At 48.6% G+C, this 27,302-nt stretch overlaps 1 protein-coding gene and 1 non-coding gene across 3 annotated transcripts in view; one reads left to right on the top strand and one right to left on the bottom strand.

Annotated features, from left to right (window-relative positions):
• The window catches only part of LARGE1 (LARGE xylosyl- and glucuronyltransferase 1), a 604,219-nt gene that overhangs the window by 175,105 nt on the left and 401,812 nt on the right, over positions 1-27,302 (top strand). The gene's annotated exons all lie outside the window — the stretch shown is intronic.
• LOC125131922 (U6 spliceosomal RNA) lies at positions 24,442-24,548 on the bottom strand. The gene has a single exon (XR_007136096.1). It is a non-coding gene; the product is annotated as a U6 spliceosomal RNA (small nuclear RNA).

Here is a 27,302-nt window from a genome sequence, read left to right on the forward strand (position 1 = left end):
ATCTGGTGTTGCTGTGGCTGTGGTGTAGGCCAGCAGCTGTAGCTCCGATTCGACCCCTAGCCTGGGAACCTCCATATGCGGTGGGTGCAGCCCTGAAAAGACAAAAAAAAAAAGACCAAAACAAAAAACAAACTGCAGTGTTTTGGTTTGTTTGGCCTTACTGTGCCTTGGGCACATGAAATTGCAGCAAGTGGATACTGGGGAAAAGGTTGGGTCCTGGGGGGTTACTTAGCCACTCATGGACCTGGATGTTTCATTCATTCTTTCATCAATTCAGTCCTCTATTTGCACACTCAACATTTTGCTGCTCCTGTTGTTACTGCTGCCTGTCGTTTGACACCTGTGCTAAACCAGGTGCTGGGACTCTGGTGAGAAGAGGTCTGGACCTTTCGAGTGCCCCAGAGGGGACGGTTAACAGGTGGTTGCTTGCCTTGCTGTCCACAATACACGATACTCCTTCAAATGAGGCAGGCCCAGGGCGCTGGTGGTCGGAGGTGCCATGCAGGCTTGGGACAGGCGATGAGCTGGGATGCTGATGGGCTGAAGGCAGCAAAGGCGTCGCCCTCCCTGAACAAAGAACAAATGCTCCTTCCTGCTGCTTCCCGGAAATCCAGAGAAAAGACGAGACTCATCATGCTTCCAGCCAGCAGTTTCAGATGCAGGGCAACACTCTGCTTAGCCAAGATGGTTTTCTAAGCTGCGGGGAGGGGAGGAACGGCAGTGGTGACGAGCATGCTTATCTTTTTATTTACCCCCCGCCCCCGCTTGAGTTAAAATATATATGTACATCTATCTCAAGTGGAAATCTGTCTCCAGAACGTCACTACTGTGTTTTTAAACATTTCCTTTATGCATAATTTTATGGACAGCTCAAGGCCACCTTTTAATTAGGAGTTCCACTTCACGTTCTGAGGTTTGCCCTGAGTTGGCCACGCAGAATATAAACGAGGTAGAGCTGTGTGCCTGCAAAGCAGGGGAGAGTCCAGGGCCTCGCCCCTGTCCTTTTCCTGCCTGAGACGTCCCTGGAGTACCAGAGCTTTCATCTCAGCAGCTAGGTAGAGAAGGTTATGCCCTGGCGGTGGGTGTCCACGGCGTGGCAAAGAGATCAGAGGGCGGAAGGGGAGTTGGTGTGGGCACTGGAAGAGGTAGGAGGAAGCGTTCTCCTGGGGGTGATGAAAAAGCCCTAGTGAAAGAAGGCCAAGAGCATTGGTGCTGGTACAGGTTTAATGCGTGAAAACCTTGACCTTGAGAACATTAATAGACTGGTAATAATAATAACAAGAGCATGACAACAATGATGAGGAGGGTGGCCAAATAGCGACTAATAAGGTGCGTGTTTTTACACACCTGGTCTTGTGGTAGGGATTTCTGTGTGTCAGCGCTTCCTCTACAAGGATCCTGTGTGGTGGGGACAGAGGAGGGCAAGGAAGATAGGCTTCAAGGATGTGCCCAAGGACCCAAAGCCAGTCAGGATGGGGCCTGGATTATTAGACTTGAGAGCTGGAGATTTTAACTGGAATACCATGTTATGGAATGGGCTTCAGCAAGGTAGCAGACTTTGGCTGGGGGAGGGGGTGGGATTGACAAGGTGTCACATGACCTTTCTGGGTACTGATGAGGGAAGTTGCATAATTTTGATTTCTGCTCATTAGAGAAACCAAAGCCCAAATGATTTTGTCCAGAAGGGAATTTGGGGACCAAACCAATAAGTTCGAAAGTAAGCTGGCTTCAGGAGGGGTTGGATCCAGGGGATCCAATGATAGTTTTGTAGCCCTGTATTTTCTCCACTTCCATTTGCTCTGGTTTCTTTCAGGGCAGTTGTTCCTACATAGTGAGAGCTTTGGCTTACAACTTACTCTCACCAGTCCCCTGCAGAAAGAGAAGGACTTCCTCCCCCTGATTCTCCAGCTCTGCCTCTGATTGGGTTGCTTCTGGTTGTGCATGATCTGGAGACCAATCACAGTGATTGGGGAAGGGCAGCCCTGAGCCCCGTGCCTGTTTCTGGTCACAGGATAGACAAGAGTCCCTGAGGCGTGTGGAGTGAGACCGGGGCGGGGAATGGCCCTCAAAGGTAAATGGTGCACTTCTCCAAAGAGGAAACAGACGTTGATCTGGGTTACAGAGAATTCACACCTGGCTGTGATGATGGGCTGATATTAACTTGACAGTAGCTTTCCAGCTACCTCTGGTCCAGCTGCCTCTCTGGTCCAGCCCTGGCCAGTGGAGGGTCTGTGCTCCCAGGCTTTGAATGATTTTATTATGCTGACAGATAGATTGCATTAAACAGGAGGTGAGTGATGTAGGTTCACGAACAGAAGCATTGATAAAGGTGACGGATTTCTTTTACTGGGTATCAGTTAGTCTGTAGCTGGACACTGCATTTATTTTAGATGCTAGACTTGGAAGAACAATCTAGGCAGGTCCGCACCTTGAGATGAGTCTAGCTGAATGATGGTGCCAAACCAAATCTTGTTTCCTGTGAAATAACACAAAGAATGGGGCTGTGTACCTTGGAGAAGCAGGGGCTCCATGTGTATGTGATCAAGTTCAACAAACTGTCAGAGGGCCATCTCCTGAAAGAGATCAGGATTACTGTGATGGCTCCTGAATCTCCGGAGGACGTGGCAGGGAGCCGGATATCAAGCTCGTCCTAATAAGGGTCATTCTGTCCAGTGCCCGGATGAGCTTCCCTGGGAGGGAGGGCGATGCTCAGCAGGAGAGATGTGCAAACACAAGTGCAGTTTGACAGGAGGGAGATGAGCGTCAGGGGCAATTGCACCTGCCTGACCCATCCTGACCCCGAGATCCCAAGACTCTAGAACAGGCTGCATTTATCCAAAGACAAAGAGGACTTCCTGCCAGTCGCCTCGAGCATCAGCGCGCTTCCAGAACGATCTACAGAGACGTTCTTTTCTCTCTAGTTAAACATAACAACTTTGCCATCCATTTATTGATGCCCTCGTGTTTTCCGTTTCAAGGCAGGTGGAGCCATAAATAAGGGAGAAAATTGCTGCCTAGATTCATGGTAACATTGTTCAGACTTTATGTGGGTTTACTTACTTTTCGACCCTGTTTAATTTCAAGGGATGATGTCCTGAGATTGAAGCTTAGAACTCTGAGATGTGGATGCTCTTAGCATGAGGTTTTGGAGTCAGATTACACACAGCAGTACCATCTACTGAGAGAGGATGGGATGGGGGTCAAGGTCCTGGACTTATAAAGTGAGCCCAGGAGTTCCCTTTGTGGCTCAGTGGTTACAAACCCGACTAGTATCCATGAGGACGAGGGTTCAATCCCTAGCCCCACTCAGTGGGTCGGGGATCCAGTGTTGCCGGGAGCTGTGGTGTAGGTCACAGACGAGGTTCAGATCCCACATTGCTGTGGCTATGCTGTAGGCTGGCAGCTGTAGCTCCAATTTAACCCCTAGCCTGGGAACTTCTGTATGCCACACATGCGGCCCTAAGAAGCTAAAAAAATAAAGAAAAAAAATCAGCCCAATCAGTAGCTGGGTGATTGGGGGCACCATCACCCCTCTCTCTTTATCTTCTGCTTGAAATGACATTATAAAAATGATGGAGTTCCCGTTGTGGCTCAGTGGTTAACGAATCCGACTAGGAACCATGAGGTTGCAAGTTCGATCCCTGGCCTTGCTCAGTGGGTGAAGGATCAGGCGTTGCCGTGAGCTGTGGTGTAGGTCGCAGACGTGGCTCGGATCTCGCGTTGCCTTCCTGGGCTGCAGGATCCCCCCGCCCAACTCCGTCCTCCTTCTCAGGACACTTTGCTTTTACAATTGCCATCTTCACCACTGATGGCGCACATCAGGAGGGAAGGGAGTGGCTCACTCTCATCCTTCCATCTCTAGCACCTTCCACCTGCCAGGAGAACTGTTTGTTGAGTGAATGAATGAGTGCAGGAACATGCGCTGTCCAGGCTTTGAGTGGTGACAGCTCTCCCCTCTGATCTCTACTTGGCACAGCTGGAGTCCTTCCCAGGCTTTCAACTTGATCTTATCATTGCTGTCTTCACTCACTGGAGTGATTTTCCCAAGAAAACGTCTTCATTTTTGCTCTGTTTCTTCTGTCCTGGATACGGTGCTCTTTTTCCACAACCCTTCCTCTCAGCCCCTATCTGCAGTGCCCATCATATCTGCCAATGTCTAGTCCTGTGCAGAAACTATCTCACCAAGGGATAGCTTGCTTGTTTGGTGTCTTTCTAGCCACTTGGCTATGAGTTTCTTGAGATAAGGGACCATTTTATTGTCACATTCCCAGAGTCTGAGCATCACCCTAGTATGAGCCTTTAGTACATGTTGGCTGGAAAGGATTCTGCCTATTAAGGGCACAGGAGCCAGTGGTAGATGGGCTTCTCCTGGTGCTCTGAGCATCTCTGAATTTGAGAGCTCAGGATTTGATGCTAGGAGTTGCACCTGCCTTCTGGTTGGGATGTTAATTCTGGGACTTGAGTAGTTCTACTTAAACACCCCTTCCATTTGATTTTAGATCATGCCTGCCTGTTTGTTTGTTTTTTCCTGCCAGAATCACCTTTTCTCACAGGCGTGGGAGTTTTATTTGCAAAGTGTGGTTCTGTTCTTTCTGCCCATCAAGGAGAGGGTGTTCAGCTGCTACGAGTTAGAAGCATGTGGGAAAAGGGTACTTTTCAGCCATTCAGAAAATTGTCCACACGTGCTGCCCCCCTGATCATTTATAACCAGCTCCTTGCAGACACTTCCTGTGGTCAGGGAGGTGGGCCGGTGAGGGTGCTGCGGTTATTTCAAAGCAAGCGTCCTCAGAGGCTGCAGCATCCAGAACGTTTAAAAAGCGGTGTCGTGAGCAGGCACAGGATACTAATTTCTGAGTTGATTTCAGCCCGCACTCAGAGTTTTGTCATCATGAAGCCTCACTTCACTGGTCACTTGCTTCTTAGCAACACGAACGCCTCTCGAAATTAATGGTTTGGGAGTCATGACGATAAATTTCAACAGCAAGAGGATGAGGTCCTGATATTTGACTGTTTTGAAGAGTTGGGGTGAGGACCAAGGCGTTGTAAGTTCAAGTGTTTTCTTTGCTTTATTGTTTTGGGGGATCATGGGGCACGTGAGCAGGGGAATAGGGGAGATGGGGGTGTCTTTTTTCCAAGCAGAACTTGTTCAAACATGACTGATGCTCCAGGCCCCGCATCTCCTCTCCCCATCCCCCAACCCAGACGTAGTACTGGGAGGTTTGTGAATTCATGGTGCCAGGTGCTAGTGGATACTTTCCCGTGGTTTTCATGAGCCTCCGAGGCTAAATTGTGTGGCAGCTTTGTTGGCAGCCAAGCCATTTTGTCTTTCTGCCAATGGCTCCGATGTATCCTTTAATAAGGATATCATGGGGTATAAGAACATAGGATACTGAATGCAAAATGAAATGGAAAGTGTAATATAAAAGTTTTATTGTTTTTTTTTTAATAGATCAGAAATGAAGGGCTTTCCTAGCCAAGGCTTAATGGCATTAGTGCTGAGCTGAAACAGAAACCCACAAAGGATGAGAATGTGAGAATAAGAGGCTGCAAAGGGTGCCCAAGCCACAGGGCACAGTGTGGTGGCATGCGTCTGTGGTTCTTACCTTGGGTAAAAAAGCATCTCTTGAAGATCTTAGAATCTGGAAGGGCCCTTGAAGCCCATCAGGATTTTATTTGGTTGTGAGATGGTTGCTAAGGTGGCCTCCACTTTTCTTACACCCAGCTTTTGATCTTAAAAAAAAAAAAAATATCGGTGGTCCTGCTGTGGTGGAGAAAATGACCCTGCTGTGTCCATTGGCTTCAGCTCCTGGAAGAGCTCATGGCAAGAGTCCTGGACCAGGCGTCTGGGAACCTGGTTTCTGCTAATCCCAGAAGCCACCCTGTGTTAGTCTCCTGTGGCTGGTGTAGCCAATTGCCACAAAAGTAGTGACTTAAACAAAATAAAAAGCACACATGTATTACCTTACAGTTCCAGGGCTCGGAAATCAAACATCCATCTTATTGGGCTAAAGCCAACATATTGCAGGGCTGGTTCCTTCTGGAAACCCCAGGGGAGAATCCATCTCCTGGCCTTTCTCATCTTTTAGAAGCTGCCTTGGCTTGTGGCCGCTTCCTCCAACTCCACCTTCCTCTGACTGTGACCTCTGCGTCTGAGGTCACATCTCCTCTCTGGTCCCTCTTACGAGGACCCTCGTGGTTACACTGGGTCCGCATGGACACTCCAGGATAATTGTCCCCTGTCAACATCTTTAACGTAATCAGCGCCGCCAGGGTCCTCTTGGCACGGCCAGGAACATGCTGGCAGGTTGTGGGGGTTAGGATGTGGACATATTTGGGAAGCGTTGTTTGGTCCTTCATGCTTCCTCCCCAGTCCCTGCTCCTGCATCCCTTCCATCCTGTTACTGTTCTTTACAGGCAAAGCAGGGGAGTGTGGTACCATCTGCTTTCTCATACAGGCATCTTGTCTTGCTCCAGGAGTTTGGGATTCTGTCCTTTTAATTGGATACGTGAGCATCAATCAGGGCTTCCCGCTCATGAAGACGGCATTGGATGCAGACACATTTCTAACACTTTGAGGCCGTCCTACTTTGTCTGTCCTCAGTCCCTCATCAGTCACCATGACAGGTCAAGTCTTTCTGAAACGAGAAGGCCCAGAACATCTGCTTTGGGGAGATCTAGTCTTAAAAGCGATTTCATCTATTTTAAAAGGTCAGATACCAGTTTAACCAAGGCAGGGGGGATTTCATTCAGAGAGACCTGTTAATGGGTGAGTAGGTCTATTCGTTTTAAGCCAATGAGAGCCATTTGTGTAACTAATGGAATTACTCTTTGGTGTTAACCACCCTTCAACCTATCGGTTCTAGGAGTTCCCTTCATGGCTCAGTGGTTAATGAACCCAGCTAGGATCCATGAAAATGAGGGTTTGATCCCTGGCCTCCCTCAGTGGGTTAAGGACCTGGCGTCACTGTGAGCTGTGGTGTAGGTGGCAGATGAGGCTCAGATGCCACATTGCTATGGCTTTGGTGCCGGCTGGTAGCTGTAGCTCCGATTCGACCCCTAGCCTGGGCACCTCCATATGCTCCAGGTGCGGCCCTAAAAAAGCAAATACATTAATGAATAAACCTATCAGTTCTAGCCCCAGCCATCTACCAAAGAGAAATGTGTGTGCATTGGTACAGAAGGTGTGTAAGAGAACATTTACCTGGGTGTGGGTGAAATGCCTGAATGCCGTGACAGGACAGTAATAGCGGCATATTTCTAAAGTGACATCCTACAGAGCCGGGAAGATCTACTCGCAGACAATGTTGTGCAAAAGAAGACAAACACACATAGCAAAATAGTGTATGCTTTCAATGATCGGGGTAAACTAAGGGTGGAGACAAGACCAGGAGACGTCAAAAGGAAGACTTTGGGGTGCTGGCGGTAATTTAATTTACTTTTGCCCAGTGTAATTACACAGGTGTGTTTACTCTGCCGATTCATCCAGTTTTTCATTTATGATTTATTTTCCTGTGTGTTTTTTTTTTTTGTTGTTGTTTTAAACCTATGCAGGGCTTGATTTGAAGAGATCGTGTGGGTTTTTCATTCTTTGCAGGGGGAGAGGGATTTTTATGAACCTTTGGGATGGATGAATCTCTGTCGTGGTTGAACTTCAAAACTCAAATGCTTTTTAAGCGTGGAACTTTTCTTTGGGGATAGATGTTTAACACTTCTGCGTAACCACATTTCCCTTTTTCCTTCGTAACCTACCTTATCGTTCAAACATGTATGTTTCCAGAGAGGGTCTGATCACAGCTCTGACTTCGAGATCTGAAATTTGCTCATAAAACCTTAACTCCGAAAGCGTCTTTTTATCCATTTAAACAAGACCAGTATTCCTACCAGAAGTCTGGCAATGACAGAGCCCTGGTTAATATTAAAACAATATTATTTCTTAACACGGACACCAGACCACACTGGAGAAATGCTCCTGTCATCGTTAGTCAGTGAATGAACATGCATCTCCATAAAGCCCTGGTGCCTGGAAAAGAAAGAAAACTTGATTGCATTGCAGGAGATGGGAAACCACGAAAAGGCTGTGTCCTATTTGAACTGTAACTGTAATGGAAGCAGTAGTGATAGCTTCCGGTTCTCTCTTGTTCATCAGAAATTGGCTGCATCTGGCCCGTAGTTGAGTTTGGCCTGCCAACTGCTTTTACTTCTTTTTGCTTCGTAGGGCCACACCTGCGGCATATGGGATTCCCAGGCGAGGGGTTGAATCAGAGCTTCAGCTGCTGGCCTGTGCCCCAGCCACAGCAATGTGGGATTGGAGCCGCATCTGACCTACACTATAGCTCACAGCAATGCTGTATCCTCAACCCACTAGGCGGGGGCCAGGGATTGAACCCACGACCTCATAGATAGTAGTCGTATTCGTTACTGCTGAGCCACAATGGGAACTCTGCTTTTGCCATTTTTGAATGTGTTATTAGCAGTTAAAAGTTTGGATGTTGCACAGAAAAATCCTGATTCCTGGCTTTCCTTGATAAAATGAAAAGATCAAGCAAACCGGACCCTCATTTCATGATAGCATAGCCACTGGCTGGAGCGGAGTAGTAGCTGTTCCTTTGCATAGTGCATGACTGCCCCAGTTCGTCACGGCCCCCAGCCTCCCTGGTTGTCCCTGAGTCATGCCGTGATCAGAGCCAAACTGCGCAGAAAGAGCCCCGGGTCTTTGCTTCTGTTGCTTGCTGACCCCTGTCTGGCTCAGGTTCCCTTTGAACTTTTTGGCTTATTACTGTTTGCCATGTGCTGGGCTGGGGATTTTACACAGGTCATCTCATTTTAACACAGGTTACCTCCAAACAACTTCACACGTGTCCCACGTTATAGATGAGGAAATAGGCTCAGGGATGCTCAGCTCAATGGCCTAGGTCTCCCAGCCAGTGAGGAAGGGAGCCGGCACTGGAACCCCAGCCTTGCCTGTAAAGGCCCTGCAAACTGTTGCCTTAAGCCTGTCCTAAGCCTTAAGCCTGCAACGTGCAGACTTCAAAACAACTGGCAGGTGATATTTTAAAATCAACCTGATCAAGTCAAGGACAAGACACGGGAACAAGGGCCGTCTTGGGCGAGCAGGCAGACCATGTTCTGTGGTTGGCAGGATTATCATAAGCCCATAATGAGCAGGAAAAGTTGATTAGACCTTTAATGCAATTTGCATTTTGTTTCTGCCATAGACTCATACAAGGAAGCGCAGGAGTGGATGGTAGGACTCATCCAGGCAGGCTACAACCGAAGCAGGTCAAGCCCTTGAAAACGACACAAGGGCTTTATCGATGGCAGGGGCCCATGGTGGGGTGGATGTGTCCCTAAATGACACGGGATGCTTTTTCAATCAGAGTGACAATACGACAAGTTGCTTAAGATCCCTGCTGGTCAGTTTCTCCTCCATGAGGAGGGAAGCGTGGAGTCAGCACAGGCTAAATCGAGTGCGTGTTACCCGCTGGCAACACATGTTCGTGGGCGTCCTCTCGCATGTTCCTAGGATGTTGGAAGGTCATCCTGGGAAAGATGCAAGCGGTCACCCACCTGGTCTACACGGGGCTCACGGAGGCTGCCCGGGTCCAGAGCAGGTGACCAAATGAGCCACGTTCACAGCCTCTGCCATGTGTCATTGAAACCACCATCCAAGTGGTGTGTGTCACCGCTGGATTCACAGCCAGAGAGTAACATCTTCATGAATATTTGCAGCAAAGGCAAAAGGTGAATGTCCCATGTGTGCGTTTCTGCCCATCTCTATCTGCAGACATTTGCAGTTAGAAAGCAGGGAGTTCAGAGGGAGGAGGTGAGGAGACCCTGAGACATACTGTGACCGTGATCATACAGGCACCTGCAGTGGGGGACCCGGCAGCTACGTTTGGAGCAAATTACCTCACACAGATGATGTGTTGTGAGGACATTGAACGAATCACAAAGAGGAAAGGACCATCCCCTGAGGCAACGTGGAATCACTTCTCTAGCTGAAGATTTGTCTCATGGGGTTATGGCTGAGTCTGCACACCTGATGGGAATTCCCAAGTACCCCTTGAACGCTGTGTGTCCTCAGCTGAATCTCTTAACCTCTCTGAACCCATATGGTCTCCTCTGAAGCTGGAGGTGCTGCTTCCTATTTAATAGGGGTTTTGTGCAGATGAAAAGCAGTTCATTGTGCTTAGGAGAGGGTAGATTTATAGTCACTTTGTGTACAGCCGTGTTTTATCTGCTGACTGTGCTCTTTGAAGCACCAGCAGAGCTGAGTGGTTAAGACTGCACTGTTTGGAAGAACCGCGACAATGCAAGGTCCCTTCTCTAGGGTGGGACCTCTGGGGGTGGATATTTGTTATTCGTGCCCCATCTCCTGCCCATCATGAATTCTCTTGTTGGCACAGAGCCTGTAGTGGGTACTGAAGCCTGCAGTAACATCCCAGAAGGAAGTTTTCCATTGCACCCATAGGTAGTGATTACAGTTGAGTAGCAGAGTTCTCTTGTGGCACAGCAGGTTAAGGATCAAGCGTTGTCACTGCAGTGGCTCAGGTCACTGCTCTGGCTTCGGTTCGATCCCTGGCCCGGAAACTGCCACATGCCAAGGGCATGGCCAAAAAAAAAAAAAAATTGGGTACAGTTAGATACCATGGTGGTTGTGAACCCAAGCTCCCCCATGTACATTTAAATAATCCTCCCACACCCGTAAGGGAGGGAGGGGCTCCATTTCAGAGCCCTTAGGTGGACCATCCAAGAGGTTCATTCATTCCTTTAGCAAAGACTGTCAGGCACTGTTCTGGAACCATGGGGACAGAGCTGTGAATTGCACAAGCTTGTCTGCTCTTCTCATGAGTTCACTTGCTAGTGCAGGAAGAGAGGTGATGAGCTGACAGAGTCATACTCTCTGAGTCATGGTACATGATTCCTAGAGACAGAAGACGGGAGAGATGATGGTACAGGTGGCAGCTGGAGATGCTCTTGGGTGAGGAATGGGGAGGGGAGGTGCTTCTGATAGGACGGTCTGGGCGGCGCTGTCACGTGACGTTTAAAAAGAACTGGGCAGAGCATCTCAGGCCCAGGGAATGGCAGGAAGTGGAGAGGGCTTGTGCCTCTGCCAGGAGAGTGGGGAGTAGTCAGGGTGGCCAGAGGGGAGGGAGCGTGGTGGCCCAAGCCCAGAAAGACAGGCCTTGGGGATAGGGTCTTGGAACCTGTGTTCCAACTTCTCTTTCCTTATCCTGTCTCCTCCTTGGGAGGCCTGTTCCTTGCGATCTGGACTTGCCTTTGGATGGTGACCTAAGAGGACCCCGAGCGCTTCCTCCTCCAGCCCGTGAGGAGGTCCCCTGGCTCTCTGGTTCCACGGATAAGAATCACCTGGGCATCTGTTGCACCTACAGTAGCTCAGCCCCCACCCCTGGCATTTAGGAAAATACAGTGCCAGGGTTGGCCCGGGTCTACTAAATGGGAGTCTGCTGCGGGGGGTGGGGGCGGGGTGCGGGGCGGCCCCGGTGTCTGCCTTCTTAGCAGGTGTCTCAGGTGCGCCTTACCTTCTGGCAGTTTGGCACGTTTGGCCTGGGTCAAGGGAAGCCTCTGGGTGGCTGAGCTCAGCGCCTGGCCTCGGATTTGCTAATAAGGTTAAAGCAGGTTGGTGATGACAGCACTGCTGGCTGTCCTCTGTGGCAGCTTTGCTGTATCCTCTATCTCCTTTGATATTTACATGGTCGTTTTCACACCGAGTTCCTGAGGGCAATGTGACTGCCCTCCACCACATTAGTGTTTGTGCATCTGTTAATCCCTTGGGTTGAATGACACTTGGCTTACATAATTTACCCTCTTTGCAGAGTTGCCATGTAGACTTCTATGTGGTATATATATGGTATATTATTCATTCGTACTTATTCTGATTTCTGTGTCCTTCAGATGATGAGGCCTCGCCATATCTTGGGCATCTCCAAATCTTTAATCCTTGGCACTAGAATATCTGCAATAAAGTAGATGCTTGATAGGTGCCGAAGGGCCAAAATAGGATAGTATTAGTGACTCTTTATGGAGCACTTCGATTCTTGACTTGTAAGAGCTTATTTGATCCTTAGAACCGCCCTGTAAGAGAGGTATTGCTGTTCATTTTACAGAGGAGGAGAATGAGTCACAGAAAATGTTCAGTAATGAGCTTGGTTGTGTGAACCTTTCTTTGCTTTTTGGGGGGGCCTACACCTGTGGCATATGGAAGTTCCCAGGCTAGGGGTCAAATTGGAGCTGCAGCTTCTGGCCTACACCACAGCTCACGGCAACACCGGATCTTTAACCCATGGAGTGAGGTCAGAGCTGGAACCCTCATCCTCATGGATGCTAGCTGGGTTCGTTACCCACTGAATCACAACGGGAACCCCCTAACCTTTCTTTTCAAACCACGGGTTTCCATGCTTGCCTCCTGGGCTTAGCCCCCGTTTCCTCTGCCCTGTTGCTGGTTGGATCCCGTCTTCAGGAGCAGAGAAGGGTCCCGCCCGTTCTGAGCAGCAGAGGTAACGGCGCCCCCGCCTCCCTTCCTAGCGGCCACCATGCCTGTGAATTATGCTCCTCAGGATGCTATCTATGCCTGGCTCGCTCCAGAGAGATTTGGGCCCATTTGGGTTCGAGAAGGCTTCACGTCAGCAGTCCAAAAATGAAAGTAGGCACACCATTGTGCCCAGAGAGGCATGGCACCCGTGGGGCCCGTTCTGGGGTGACAGTCGGGGGACAGGTCTGGGGAGTGACCACTCAAGGCTTAATGTCAGTTTGGAGAAACACTCTGATGTGTGTGGCCGGAAGGGGCAGATACGTCTGCATCTCTGGGAGTGGGTATTTACAGAATTTTTCTATTTCTCTCTCACCAGTCTCTCTTAACAGGGAGTCCTGCTCAGATGGCTCTCTGAGCAGAAACGAGTCTGCTTTTCCCTCTGGTCCAGCCCTCTGCCCCAGACAGCCTCTGCCTTGCTTTCCAGATGCTTCAGTGACAGGTAGTCGTCAGAAAGCGAGCCTGGCATTGCCTGTTTTCTCTGCTTCTCCACTTGTTCTGTTCCCAGGTGACATCGCTGGTCTCCTCTGGGCTGTGAGCCAGTTCCTTCCTCCATCCTTCCTGTAGGATAACAGAAGGTAACCCTGGCCAGTGTTTGCTCTATGGACTGTTCTCCGCCCCCCTTTGGGGTACACCATCCATCATCCCCCTTTTATAGGTCAAGGGCAGATGTCAAGAACCCGGCCCCAGAGCCCCCACCAGTTGTGTTTTTTTTAAGTCGCCCCATGGCGGCATGTGGAGGACCCAGGCCAGGGATCAGATGCCACGCCAAACTTGCGTACTTGCGACCTATACTGCAGCTGTGGCAAGGCCCGATCCTTTAAGCCGCTGTGCCAGGCCGGGGATCGAATCTCGTCCTGGTGCTGCAGAGATGCTGCTGATCCCGGTACATCACAGTGGGAACGCCTCAGAGCACTTGCTGTCAACCACGGGTGCTCAGAGCCTTCCCTTCCTGCTGCCTTTGCCTCCCTCCTTTCCATGCTGATCTGTAGCCTGTGGGGTGTTCTTCTCTGTGCTGGACCAGTCATGTGGGAACAGAATTAAGATATTTAGACAAAGAGGAATGAAAAGTCTGGGCAGGAGGGAAATGGGAAGGGGGCCTGTGTACACTAAGTGTGGCCATTGCATGTCAGCCTTCGCTCCCAGGAGTGAGGACAGCAAGTCGGAGGTGGGGGGCGCGGGGCATGACTTTGCAGCCAGAAAGTTCTAGGCTTGAGAGTGGTCAGTGCCATGGAGCAGCTGTGTGACCACAGATGCTTCTCTTTTCTGCAGCCTCCGAAGCCTCCACTTTCTCATGTGAAATAAATAGGAACGATACCTTCCACACAGATTTATTTGAAGGTCTGAATGTGATGGTGTAGGGAGGCAACTGATACGTCTTGGGCTCTCAGTAAATCCCAGCTCCTCATTTTATTACATTTATTTTGATGAGGTCATTTATCGATAAACTTCAGATACGTAATTGCAAATAAAATATGGCATAAGAAAATCTCTTGGCACGTGGCTGTGGGCCAATAAATATACAGCAGAGGCTTCATTTGCATGCAGTTGGACTCGACTTGTTGCCAGCATAATGGAAAAAGCACAAAATGAAAACAGAGAGCGGTCAAGTGGATGGCTGGGGGTCACTTGGCTCGTAAGTAGCAGGGCTCACTTTCTAATTGGATCGGCAACTAGCCTCGAGTCAAGCGAGGCTGGCGTCATCTTCCTCCGAGAGAAAATGACGCAGAGAAGCTGAATTTCTTGCCCAGTCATTCATGTCATTGTGCCTAGAGTGGACTTCATCACTCCATAGCCACGTGGCACGTCAAGACCTCTGTTTGCTAATCCGTAAGATGGGGGTCGTATGCTGTTTGCCCTGACCTCTCCCCTAAGACTCGTTGTGGCGATTGGATGGCATAGTCCGTGAAGAAGAAAACCATGAAATGTCTAAAGGTGAGCTGGCTTGACAAAGGACACGTAGAATTTCCTTTGCAGCCCATCAGTTTCCAGGGCTCCCCTACTGAGGCCATTTCCATTTTCTGGAAATAGGGGAAGCATTTGGAAATAAGCTATTTGGGGTCCACACAGGATCTAGGATAAACGTCGAAAGATGAAATGCGTCCTCCATCTGAATATAGCTGAAGTCTGCCAGGTAGAAGGTGGAGGCACTTAGCCCCATAGGAGATGAATTTATCGCACGTCCCATTGCCTCCTTCGGAGAGCAGCTTCGGCACCTGAGCTCCTATCTTTGCTTTCCCAGCTCCTGCCCAGCCTTCCTGGCCCAGGTGCAGGCCCTCCCTGGACCCTTCCCAAAGCCTTTTTCTCCCCAGCTCTCGGTGATTCCTCTTTCCTGTGCAATCCATCCACTTTGGCCAGGCATTTAGAGCCAGAGTCTGCGTTCGTGCTTTGCTTCCATACTCGTAGCCACTTGTTCATTCACTCAAGAAAAATTCACTGTGGATTGGCTTGGTCCCAGGCACACTTGGGTACTCTTGCAAAGACTTATGAGTTAACAAATGAGAGAATGATGCCTGCATGTGCCATTTTGGATATTGTGGTCAGGAAGGACTTTGAAGAGACGTCTGAGCTGAGACCTGATGGATACTTATGATGGTTCAGAGGCTGGAAGGATGGGGTGTGTCTGGGAAAAGCTGATGGAAGCCAACAAGGCAGGGGTGATTGAACAAGAGGATGTGGGGTCTGAGATAAGGTTGAGAACGTAGGCAGATACCCCGTGGACAGGCCACTGAAAGGAGTTTGGACGTTGAAAGTCCACGGAGTGTCTGCCTACGTCTAGGCTGACTGCACGGCTGTCTCTGAGTTTCCTGTGACGTCTGTAACACACCTTTGCAATCAGATTTGTTGAAACGATGCAGATGCATTCCTAGACTTTGAGAGGACAGAAGTATAAAATCAGTCTCACTGGGCTGACATCTCATTTGATCAGCTTGAGGGAGGAGAGCTGTTTTCTTTGCCTTTACCAGGTTGTAGAGGCACCTGCCTTCCTGTTGGCCCCTTCCTGTGTCTTCAAAGCCGGCAATCGCATCATTTCATCCTTCCTCTGCTTCCATCATCGCATCTCTCTGACCCTCCTGCCTCCCTCTTTTAAGGATCTTTGTGGTTAGATTGTATCCACTTGGATAATTAGGGTAACCTTCGCATTTCAAGGTCCTTCTTTAATCACATCTGCAAAATCCTTTGAGGCAATGCAGGCATCGGATCAGGGATTAATAAGTGGATCACTTTTGGGGCCATGTTGAGCCAAACATACCAGGCGTACATTTCCAAACAATCAGTCTGGTGTCTGTGTAGAGAATGAGTGAAGGGGCATAAGAATTTGGGCTGAGCTTCCAGCCACGTGGCTGATGGGGTCACCAGGTAAGTGGTGAGGTGGCCTGAGCTCGGAGCTAAGGCAGAGGTGACAATTTGGAGGTAGAAGTTGGAGATTGAACCGCCTGGTCTTGGGGATGTTTTGGGGTGTGAAGGGGAGAGACAGAAAGATCAAAGCTGATGCCCAGGTTTGGACAGGAGTAAGTGGGTGCTGGGTGGAGGAGCTGAAGCAAGAGTAGGTGTGGGGCAGGTGGTCATTGGCTACCTTGGGACATAGAGATAGCAGGATAAAGATCTGACAGTCAGCACCTCCACCCTGCTTGCATCTGGGTGTTGGGACCCGGGAACCAGTGACACCCAGCAGGGAGGTGAGCTAGGACCCATCTTTGAGCTAGTCAACCCTCTTTCCTACGAAGAAAAAAAGAGTGTTCTGGGTGCTAGGGTCAACAATCTTTCCTAGAAAAAAAAATGTCCTATGGAAAGAAAGATGGGGGTGGCTTTTTCATTTCCAGGGTGAAAGCAGCCCTGTGCTGTCGTTGTTCTCGTGGAAGTGTGGTCAAGGTCAAGTGAGAGTGCCAGCCCCGGCTTTATCCGATGGTGGCCTCACGGTGCGCCGGGGTGGGAAGTGCATGGGTACCAAGTGCGATTCTGCTGCTCACTAGCTGGGTGGCCTCGCATCCACCCTTGGCCTTTCTGACCCTCCACTCCGCATCCCTCTTTAGGGAGTAGTTGTGATAGAAATGAGCTAATCCGTGAGAGGAGGCTTGCAGGCACGGTGCTGGAAGCACCGGGGTTGTTCCGCAGCTGTCAGCCTTCTTTAAGGCAAAGGATGGGAAAAAACATCATCATCTGTGATAACAATAACCACGACTTTATTGAACACTTACTCTGCGCCGGGCGCTGCTCTGCGATTTACACAGATTAATTCACTCCGTCCTCACAACCACCCTGTGAAGCAGGTCCTGTTATTACTACCCCCGCTGAGGTCCAGAAAGGTGAAATTACTTGCCCAAGGTCGCTGTGCCTGGGCTCAGACTCAGGAGCCTGCCATCCGGCCCCAGGGACCATGCTTTGCATTACTAAGCTGAAGTCTCCGCAGGCAGAGAGGACCCATGGTCATCCCCAGCTTAAGGGCAGAGCCGCTGAGAGTAGAAATACAGAAACACTGAGGGTTTCTCACTGGTGGGTGTGAAAAGCTGAAGCTGGTTCTGCTGGGACTCTGGGTCCAGGAGTTGTTCTTGATCCTGAGCAGAGGCTCCATCTGGAGAGCCGGAGGGATCATCTGGCTCCATCTGAATCAGGATCCAGGCTCAGATTCTTGTCCTCTGCGTGCACCCTCCTTCTGGCCTGGGGTCTTGGGAGGGTTGAGTTTTTGGCAAGGTTGTGGCAGGGCCTTTTTCTCCCTTGCAGCTGCTCCTCCTTCCAGGTGCACTGGCTGCGGCAGCCTCACTCAGGGTCCATGATGCGGGGTCTACCTCTCCCACTCCCACCCCACCCCTGCCCCTGCCTTTGGCTTAGTGAGAAAGTACAGTTCTAGGGATGTGTTGGCTCTTCAGCCAGAATCCTGCTGCTCTCAGGCCTCCCAGCCCAGCGGGGTTGGGTGTAATTGCTGGCTCAGCATTTCTGCTCTTGGCTCACATACACTTGAGCATATAGGAAAGTCTCATTTCCCCTGGAGGTGCTTGCAGCCAACCCCTGGTGACTAATAGTTGATCTTGAGTTGCTGGGTTTTCGGTAGTATTTACATTCTGTGACAAATTGGCATTGGGTCTCTTGAAATCCCCTACTATGCATTGTCCACAGTAGGAGTGATTTTTTTTTTTTTTTTTTGGCTGCCCTGAGACACATGGAGTTTCTGGGCCAGGGATCAGATCCCAGCTGCAGTTGGATCCTCACCCACCCTGGATCAAACCCAGCACTCCACAGATGCCACAGATCCTAATACATCACAGTGGGAACTCCTTCTCCTTTTTCCTTTTTATGGCCTCACCTGTGGCAAAAGAAAGTCCCAGGAGTAGAGGTTTGAATCAGAGCTGCAGCCGCAAACCTACAGCAGTTCCAGATTGTTAACCCACCAAAAGAGGCCAGGGATCAAACCCAAATCCTCAGAGAGATACTGTTAGGTTCTTAACCTGCTGAGCCACAAGGGAAACTCCAGGAGTGATTTTCTTAATTTGTCTTTTTCTTGTTTTTAATTAATTAGTTAAAATTTGTTTACTATATTTGATTTGCAATGTTCTATAAATTTCTGCTGCAAAGTGACCCAGCCATTCATCCATATACATTCTTTTTTTCACATTATCCTCCATCATGTTCCATCACAAGTGATCGGACAGGAGTTCCAGTCGTGAGTCAGCAGTTGATGAGCCTGACTAGCATCCATGAGGATGTGGGTTCGGTCCCTGGCCTCGCTCAGTGGGTTGAGGATCCGGCGTTGCCTTGAGCTGTGGTGTAGGTTGAAAACGCACCTCGGATCCTGTGTTGCTGTGGCATAGGCTGGCGGCTACAGCTCTGATTGCACCCCTAGCCTGGGAACCTCCATATGTTGCCCTAAAAAGACAAAAGAAAAAAAAAGTGATCAGATAAAGTTCCCAGTGCTATACAGCAGCATCTCATTGCTTATCCATTCCAGATGCAGTAGTTTGCATCTCCTAACCCCAAACTCCCAGTCCCTCCCCCTCCCTCTCCCTTCTTCTTGGCAACCACAAGTCTGTTCTGTTTAATTTGTCTTTTTCCACTTACCCAAGGGAGTCATATCATTGTGTGATATAGCAACTATTTTTTTTTTTTTTGGGAATAGATGAGCCATCATGTTGTCAAGACTATAGGCACACTTCATTTTATTCTGCTTAGCTTTATCATGCTTCGTAAATAATCCTTTTTTTGTTTTTTGTTTTTTTTTACACATTGAAAGTTTGTGACAACCCTATATCAAATCTATTCCCACTGTTTTCCAACAACAATTTCTCACTCTGTGTCACATTTTGGTAATTCTTAGAGTATTTCAAACTTGTCATTATTATATTTGTGATGATCATCTCTGACCTGTGATCCTGATGTCCCCAGTGTAATTGTTTTGGGGTGCCTCAAACCCTACTCATGTAAGATGAACTTTATCAGCTGTTGAAATGACACCAGAGGATTTGGAACATTAAAGAAATTGATAAAGCAGCAGGGTTTGAGAGGATTGATTGCCATTTAGAACGAGGCCTGACAGAGCTAGCAAACAGCATTGTCTGCTACAGACAGACCTTCATGAAAGAAAGTCAGCGTGGCAGATGCATTGTCTTATTTTAAGGAATTGCCACGGTCACCCCAGCCTTTAGCAAGCACCCCTCTATCAGTCAGCAGCCATTGGCATGGAGGCCAGACCCTCCACCCATGAAATGATTACAACTTGCTGAAGGCTCAGATGATGACTAGCATTTTTGAGCAACAAGGTCTTTAAATTTTTGATCTACACCTGCTTGTTTTAGACATAATGCTTTTTGCACACTCAAGACTGTCATTTAGCATAAAATGTAACTTTCATATCCACTGAGAAGCCGAAATTTGGGTGACTCACTTTATTGTGGTCTGGAACCCAACCCACAATATCTCTAAGGTGTGCCTGTCATTAAAAGCTGAGGCAGGAGTTCCCACTGTGGTTCAGTGGGATTGGCTGCGTCTCAGCACCTGGGCACAGATTCCATCGCCAGCCTGGCACAGGGGGTTAAAGGATCTTCCAGGAAGCAGCTGCATCCCCCGGAACTCCATATGCCACAGGACAGCCAAAAAAGAGAAAAGAAAAAAAAAATAGGCTAGGGCAAAGATGCCTCAATACTTATGAAGGTGCAGCCTTTATTCTGTGTGTGTGTGTGTGTGTGTACTCGGTGTCCCCATAAGCTGATGCTTCTATACACAAGACAGATAATACATTCATCAGACACGATTTAGTGACGGCCTGTCCTCTCGTTTGAATCCCAGACTAGGCCTTCTTGAAGTTTTTCATGTATCTTATTAATCAAATGGTTCCAGGGAGTTCCCATCATGGCTCAGCGGAAATGAATCTGACTAGCATCCGTGAGGACACAGGTTCAATCCCTGGCCTCACTCCGTGGGTTAAGGATCCAGCACTGCCGTGAACTGTGGTGTAGGTTGCAGACGTGGCTTGGTTCCCAAGTTGCTATGGCTGTGGTGTAGGCTGGGGGTTACAGGTCCAATTCTACCCCTAGCCTGGGAACCTCCTTATGCCACGGGGGCAGCTCTAAAAAGACAAAAAAAGAAATGGTTCCAATTCACCCTGTGAGCCACGAGGCTGAGCATTCTTCCTTCTAAGGTCTGCCTTTCTGGAATTCTCCCATTCTGAATCCACATTTCCCACACCCTCAGTTGTCACACGCTGTGAGATTGAGGGAGCCCAGAGTATTGGGCTCATTTGAGATGAAAATTGAGTGAGGATTGGTAGAGGAGGAAATACTGCCTTTTGCTGTGGTTTTTTTTTTTTTTTAAATGACCACCTTTAGAGTTTGTTTAATCTAGAGAAAGATTGCAGTAAATGCATTGCCCCTGATGTATTTGTACATTTCTCTTTTTTAAAGATTTGTATCATCACATTTTTCCCACTTTTTAAAAAATTAAAGTATAGTTGATTTACAGTGTTTCTTCGATTATCTCTTGTACAGCAAAGTGACCCCGTCACAGACAGTTCCCTGGGCTGTGCAATAGGGTCCCATTGCCCATCCATTCCAAATATAACCCTTTGCGTCCCAAAACCCCAAACTCCCTGTCCATCCCACTCCCTGCCCGTTCCCGCCTGGGTACCACAAGCCTGCTCTCCTTGGCCGTGATGTGTTTCTGTTTTGTAGATGTTTCCTCTGTGCAGCCAGCTGATTGTTGGTGCCTTTCCTTTCCCTGTTTCCTTAGTTTTCCTGTTAGATGATGGTACAGATAGGTATTGAGCACCCAGCATCTGTTTGATCCTGGACTAGAGTCTAGGAAAGACCCAAATGAGATTGAGTCATCGTCCCTGCCCTTAAGAAAAATTGTTCTCTTGCTGATCTTAGGGGATCCTGACATTTCTCCGTGTGCTCATTCCCTGAGGATCGTGGGTCCTTGGAATAAAGCAGGAGATGAACGGGTAAGGGAAATGACAGGGTGGTAGCAAGCAGGAAGTTAAGAGTAGCCACCTCTTTAGGGGGATGGCAGTCCACAGTGATTACTGTAAGAGAAGTATGTATGCCTGTCTCTGGGAGTCTAGGGGAACCTCCAGGAAAGCTTCATGAAGAAGGTGCTTGGGCTGCTGATTTGGAGTGGTCCAGGGAGAGTGAGGTTGGAAGGCCATACCTAAGCTGTCCACGCCTGGGGTCTTGAGGTTGCTGGGCAGTGACAGTCTCTGTGATGGGATCATCCAGCCTTTGAGATCGGCCCGCTTAACTAGATTGGTCCAGTGGTTGCAGAAGGACATCTGAGACCTTAGGTCTTAGCAGTGCCTCAGCAGACAGGTTTCTGTTAAAATCATTGAACCTGGAAGAAACACTCTCTTCTTCAGGGTGTCCCTTTCTGCTTCTGTACGGTCTGGGGGAGACCCTCTCACCCCCCACCCCCCACGCCCCCGTCTTTGGCCCTCGGTGAGTCTGTATTAATAGAAGCGATTAAGTTGCCTCATCTCATCAGGGAGGAGATATTAATCTTCATCAGGCCGAGGGAGGAGCTGCATTTTTTCCCCCTGCTCTTGCTTTCTTCCCCCTGCTCCCCCCATGAGCACAGGGGCTGCTCCAGTGTTTCTGGGAAAGCTCTGTCATCTGCTTCTACAAATGCATTTCAGGAAGCCGCTTCTCTGCCTCCCTCCCTCAGCCTTCCTGCATCCGAGCATCACACATTGTAATTGAAGGACCATTGACAGGAGATGGGGGAGAGGGGAACTTGTTCCCTCAGATGGAAACTCCCAGCATCATTGTCCTCGCTGTTGCTGGGGAAATTAGAACAGGACAGTACCACAGCTGGAAGCTGTGGGCTTTTTGCACTCTGAAATCTCTTCAGCCCTCGGAGAAGTGCACCAGCACCCGGGTGCCTTTTTTATGCTCTGTTTCTGTGATTAGGGGTGAGCTGAGGATGCGGGATGCCGGTAGCAGGGGCAGGGGGAAGGGAGGCTGGAGGATCACTCAGAGAATTAGGATGGAAAGGAGCTTTTCCCCAAAGCTCAGCATCCAAGCTCTTCCTGCTTATGTGAACTGACTGCCGATAATAGCTTATCGTGCCTTGAGATTCTGTTACGTGCCAGGCGCTGTGCTGGCACAAGTAAATTACGTACATTATCTCATGGATCCTCACACACTTGCCAGATGTGTAGTGTTGTTCCATTTTGCAGATGAGGGAACAGAGGTAGGAGCATCAGTGCCTTTGTCGAGGTGGCGTGGTGAGCAGAGAGGGAACCAAATTCTGTTCTTGGTTCCTTTCCTTTTTTTTTGCTGGCCGAGAAGCATTTGGAGGTTTCTGAGCCAGGGGTTGAACCCAAGCTGCTGCAGTGACAACACTGGATCCTTAACCCACTGTGCCACCAGGAAACTCCTATCCTTGGTTTCTTGATCCCCTCCTGTTGTATTCTGCCCACTGTACCTAGGAAGGCTGTGTAATTTATTGTCCAAACTGGAATGCATCAAAGGATGAAAGAGGATGCTATAAATAATTTGGCTGGGACAGCACGTGTACGTGGGGATTGGTTCAGAGTAAACAGGAAGGCTTCCACTGCAGCTGGGGGCAGGGCTTTTGGAAGCAGAGATGGCGAGATGCTCGGGGTCCCCTCTCCTCAGGTCCAGCCCACCTCTCCTCCTACCAGGAGTCCTCCTTGGCTGGCCAGCCACATGCCTAGTGCAGGGGGGCCTGATGAGTTTGCTTCCACAACGAAAGCTGCTGCTCAGCACGCAGCCCTCACACGTAGCCCACCTTGGAGGCTGGAACTCCGTCTATGGGGAGGGATTGGCTTTCCTTGCAGCCTTTGAGCGCCCCTGGGTTGGGGACCATGGTTCTCTTTTCCAGATTGGGCTCTGTTTTTGCATTCCACCAGCCATCTTCTTCCTCGGAGGGATTCCCAGGACATTAAATTAGCAGAAAATGACATTAGCGCTAAGAACCAAACTCGATTATCTGAAATACAAGTATTTACTGTGAGGAGTCCAACAACCTCATCCCTGCCTCCCCATGCCTGGATGAGAGCCTTATGCTGAATTTTATTCATGCCCTTTTCCTTCCAGTTGGCAGTGTTTTGAGGGAGGGGGCAAATTGTCTCCAAGGCCCAGAAGAGCAGTAATATTATGTATCAGCACAAGGCATGTTAGTCTGTGGATGTTCCCCATAAATTTGCTGGCTCTCCGGGCTGTGGTCCATGAATATGAATTCTGACCCAGGCCACATCCTTCCTCTTTGCACGCCCGCCCCATCTCCCCCCCGTCTAGAAACACCACTCTGCTCACTTCTTCCCTAACGTGACAGGTGTCTTTATGCCTTTATGTTTGCCCCATTCTCTTTTTTTTCCTGAAAAAAAAAAAAAAAATTCCACTGTCCAAGCTCAACCTCCCTTACCCTTGAACTTGAAGCTGTCCCCACCTCACTTTTTGCTCCTGGTCCTTACCTGTCCCTCTCTTAGGGGGCTTTGTGCCGAATCAGTGCTTTAATAGGTGCTGTCAATGAGGCTGTCACCCCGCTGTTGGATCCAGTTGTTAAGGAGTTAAATAAGGCCCTGAGCACTAAGTACAGAGCCGGGTGTGTAGTAATGAAGATCGGCAGTTACATTTGTTGTTACTAAACATTGGGAACGTGATCCAGGGCCAGGACTCAGTGCCCCCAAAGGGACCGTTCCTCTAGGGCAGGCCTTGATTGTCTTACTCGGTTTGCTATCCTTGGGGCCAAATACAAGGTGCTGGTGAGCGTACAGTGAATTCAGTCATTATTGTAAGATAACCATCCGCTCGGGGTAGTGAGAGGTTTTTTTGTTTGTTTTTGATTTTTTTAATAGTTTTTTTTATTCAAGTGTAGTTGACTTAGTGTTGTCAATCTCTGTTGGACAGCAAAGTGAGCCAGTCATATATATACACACACATACACACACGTGTACACATATAAAAACACACACATTTACACATACACATTCACACACACACACACGTGCACACACATGTATACATACAACATATATACACATACACACATGTACACAATGCACACACGCACACACATGTACACACATTTATACACACACACACACACATACACAATGCATATACATGCACACACACATACACACATGTACACACGCACACACTTGTACACACATAAACATACACATTTACACACACATACACACATGCACACACGTATACACACATGCACACACACAATATAATACACATGTACACATGCACACACATGTGCACACACATGTACACACAATTACACATATACAATGCATATACATGCACACACACATAAACACACACACACACACACGTATGTCTTCATATCATTGTCCATCATGTTCTATCCCAAGAGACTGGACACAGTAGGACTTCATTGCCCATCCATTCTAAATATTATCGTTTGCAGAAAACATGGAAAGCTTCACGAATTTGTGTGTCATCCTTGCGCAGGGGCCACGCTGTTCTTCTCTACATCATTCCAGTTTTAGTGTATGTGCTGCCAAAGTGAGCCCAGGAAGTGAGGTTTTGATAAAGACATGTTAGTCCCCTAAATACCTGGGGCTAGTGTGTGTTTGGGAATGGGGCCCAGGACCTGAGATGGATGAGAATGAGGTCTGATATGAATAAGAAGCAGATGACAGACAGCAGGTGTGTGCTGAGCACCCAGGGGCATCTCAGGCCATTGCGGGTCTGCGTCTGAGTTGTACATGGGGAGCGACAGCCTCTGTGAAGAGAGGAAGGGGTCCCTTCTGACCCGTGCAACACTGGAGACTTGGGTGCCTTGGGGGAGGTTTGGCCTCTCGTATCAAGCTACTTCTCCCTTCTGGAATCCGTAAACTATTTACAGTGGCTGGTGTTGGGGAGACTTAACAGACTTTCACTTTCCAAAGGGTGAAGGTGAAAATCAACAGGAAATGGATCTTAGACCTCAAATAAACATAAGAACTAAAGCTGTAAGACTCTTGGAAGGAAACAGAGTAAAATCTTTGTGACTTTGGATTAGGCCGTGGTTCCTTAGATGGGACACCAAAAGCACAAGCGCCCCCCCCTCCACCCGCAAAATAAAAAAAATGAGTCTTCATCAGAATTTAAAACTATTGTGTGCATACCATTAGGAAAATGGAAAGACAGCCTAAACCATAAGAGAAAATGTTTGCAATCTGATAAGGGACCTGTATCCTGAGGAGATGAAGAATATATATAGTGCAACAAAGACAAGACAAATAAACCAATTAAAAAGGGGGCAAAGGACTTGAAGAGACGTTTCTCCAAAAAAGATATACAAACAACCAATAAGCACATAGAAAAGATGCTCAATGCCATTAGTCGTTGGGGAGTGCAAATCAAACCCACAGTGGGGTGCCGCCTCGCACCCTCTAGGGTAGTGATTCTCAAAAAGATAGAAGATAGCAAATGTTGGAGAGGATGTAGAAAAATCAGAACCCTTGTTCCTTGCTGGGGGAATGTGCAGTGGCAGAGCCACTTTGGAAAATGGTTTGGCAGTTTGCTCGAAGTTACCCACAGACTTAGCTGATGACCCGGCAGTTCTACTCTAAGTTGTCAATGCCTAAGAGAATTGAAATCGGATACTCAAAAATGTATACAGGAATGGTCATTGCAGCTTATTCATAATAATCAAAAGGGAGACATGTCCAAATGCCTATGAATTGATGGAGGTTTTTTTTTTTTTTTTTTAAGAACAAAACAAAACAAAAAGGACAAGTGTGAATACAACATGATTGAACCTTGCAAATGTTAAGTGAAAGAAACCAGCCACAAAAGGGCATATAAATGATTCCTTTCACATGAAATGTCAAAATAGGCCTAGAGAGACAGCAAGTAGGTCCGAGGTTTCCAAGGGGATGGAGAAAGGCAAAATGGGAGTGACTGGTGCGGGGTTTCTTTCTGGATTATGAAATTGTCTTGGCCTTAGATGGCGGTGATGGTTGTACAACTGTAGGAATATACTAAAACCCCCTGAATTATATATTTTAAGAGGGTACATGTTACAGGATGTGAATTATATCTCAGTAAAAGTGTTATTAAAAAAAAAAAAAGATTACAATGGAGCTGCTCAAGGGAAGGCAGGACCAGGAGGCTCAGCTTCTCTCATCTGTTCCTTCCTTTGCCCTCCACCCAGGCGGTCTTTCCTGAGATGTTCCCATAGTTCCAAGGGGCACAGCTCAGAGGGCTTCTCTGGTCCTCTGGCCTGGGTATCAGCTAATTCTAGGGAACTGATGTGCGGGGTCCCACGCCTACAAGAGGATGCTTGGAGATGTTTCTTTTTCTTTCTGCCCCTGACTCCCTTGGGGTGAGACCACTAGCCTCTCTGTCGAAACAAAAGTGGGAATGGGTCCTTGTGATGACTTCTCACTTACTGGCCAGGTGAGGTCTCTGCCAGAGTTGAGGCAACAGTTGTTAAGAGAAACGTGAACCCCTGCTGCCCTCCCTCTTTGAAATATGAAGGTTGTAGGGGGCTTTCCTGCTCCATCTTGGGGCAAAGGAAAACAATAGGACAAGATAGGAAGTGGGTTGCAGACGGCCAGAAGACGAGGTGGTCCCACTGTTGTTTTTGGTCCTTGCTTGAAGTCCTTCAGTGGTTTCTCATCACTGAATAGGATGATAACCATTGTCAAGGCCTCGAGTGACCTGGTCCCATCTTCCCCGCACTGATCTGTGTCACCAGCCGCCTCGTACAGACTCCCAAACCTCCATGCCTTGACCATGCCCGCGCTCCTTTCTGCTGACCTGCCGTGAGCTTTTCACCACTTTGTCTTTCAAGATCCAGCTTTTCACCACATGATGGGTTGGCTTGTGTGCCCCTCCCCCAAACAATGTTGACATCCTAACCCCAGTGCCTGTGAATGTGACCTTATTTGGAACTAGGGTCTTTGAAGATCATCAGGTTACGATTAGGTCTTTAGAGTGAGGTCTAACCCAGTATGCCTGCAGCCTTATAAAAAGGGGGGGTTTGGACACTGGCACGAACAAGTATAGGCATAGGGCGGGTGCCATCTGCAAGCCAGGGAATGTCTGAGGCCACCAGAAGCTGGGAGGGGGTCCTGCAACAGATTCTGCCTCACTCACAGCTCCCAGAAGGAACCAACCCTGCTGACATCTTTTTTTGTGTGTTTTTAATTTTTATTAGAGTTGATTTACAATGTTGTGCCAGTTTCTGCTGTAGAGCAAAGTGACCCAGGCGCACATATATCCCCCTTCTTATACTATTTTCCATCATGGTCTATCCCTAGAGACCAGATGTAGTT

The sequence above is a fragment of the Phacochoerus africanus genome, chromosome 7 (assembly GCF_016906955.1).
Source record: "Phacochoerus africanus isolate WHEZ1 chromosome 7, ROS_Pafr_v1, whole genome shotgun sequence".
Lineage (NCBI taxonomy): Eukaryota > Metazoa > Chordata > Mammalia > Artiodactyla > Suidae > Phacochoerus > Phacochoerus africanus.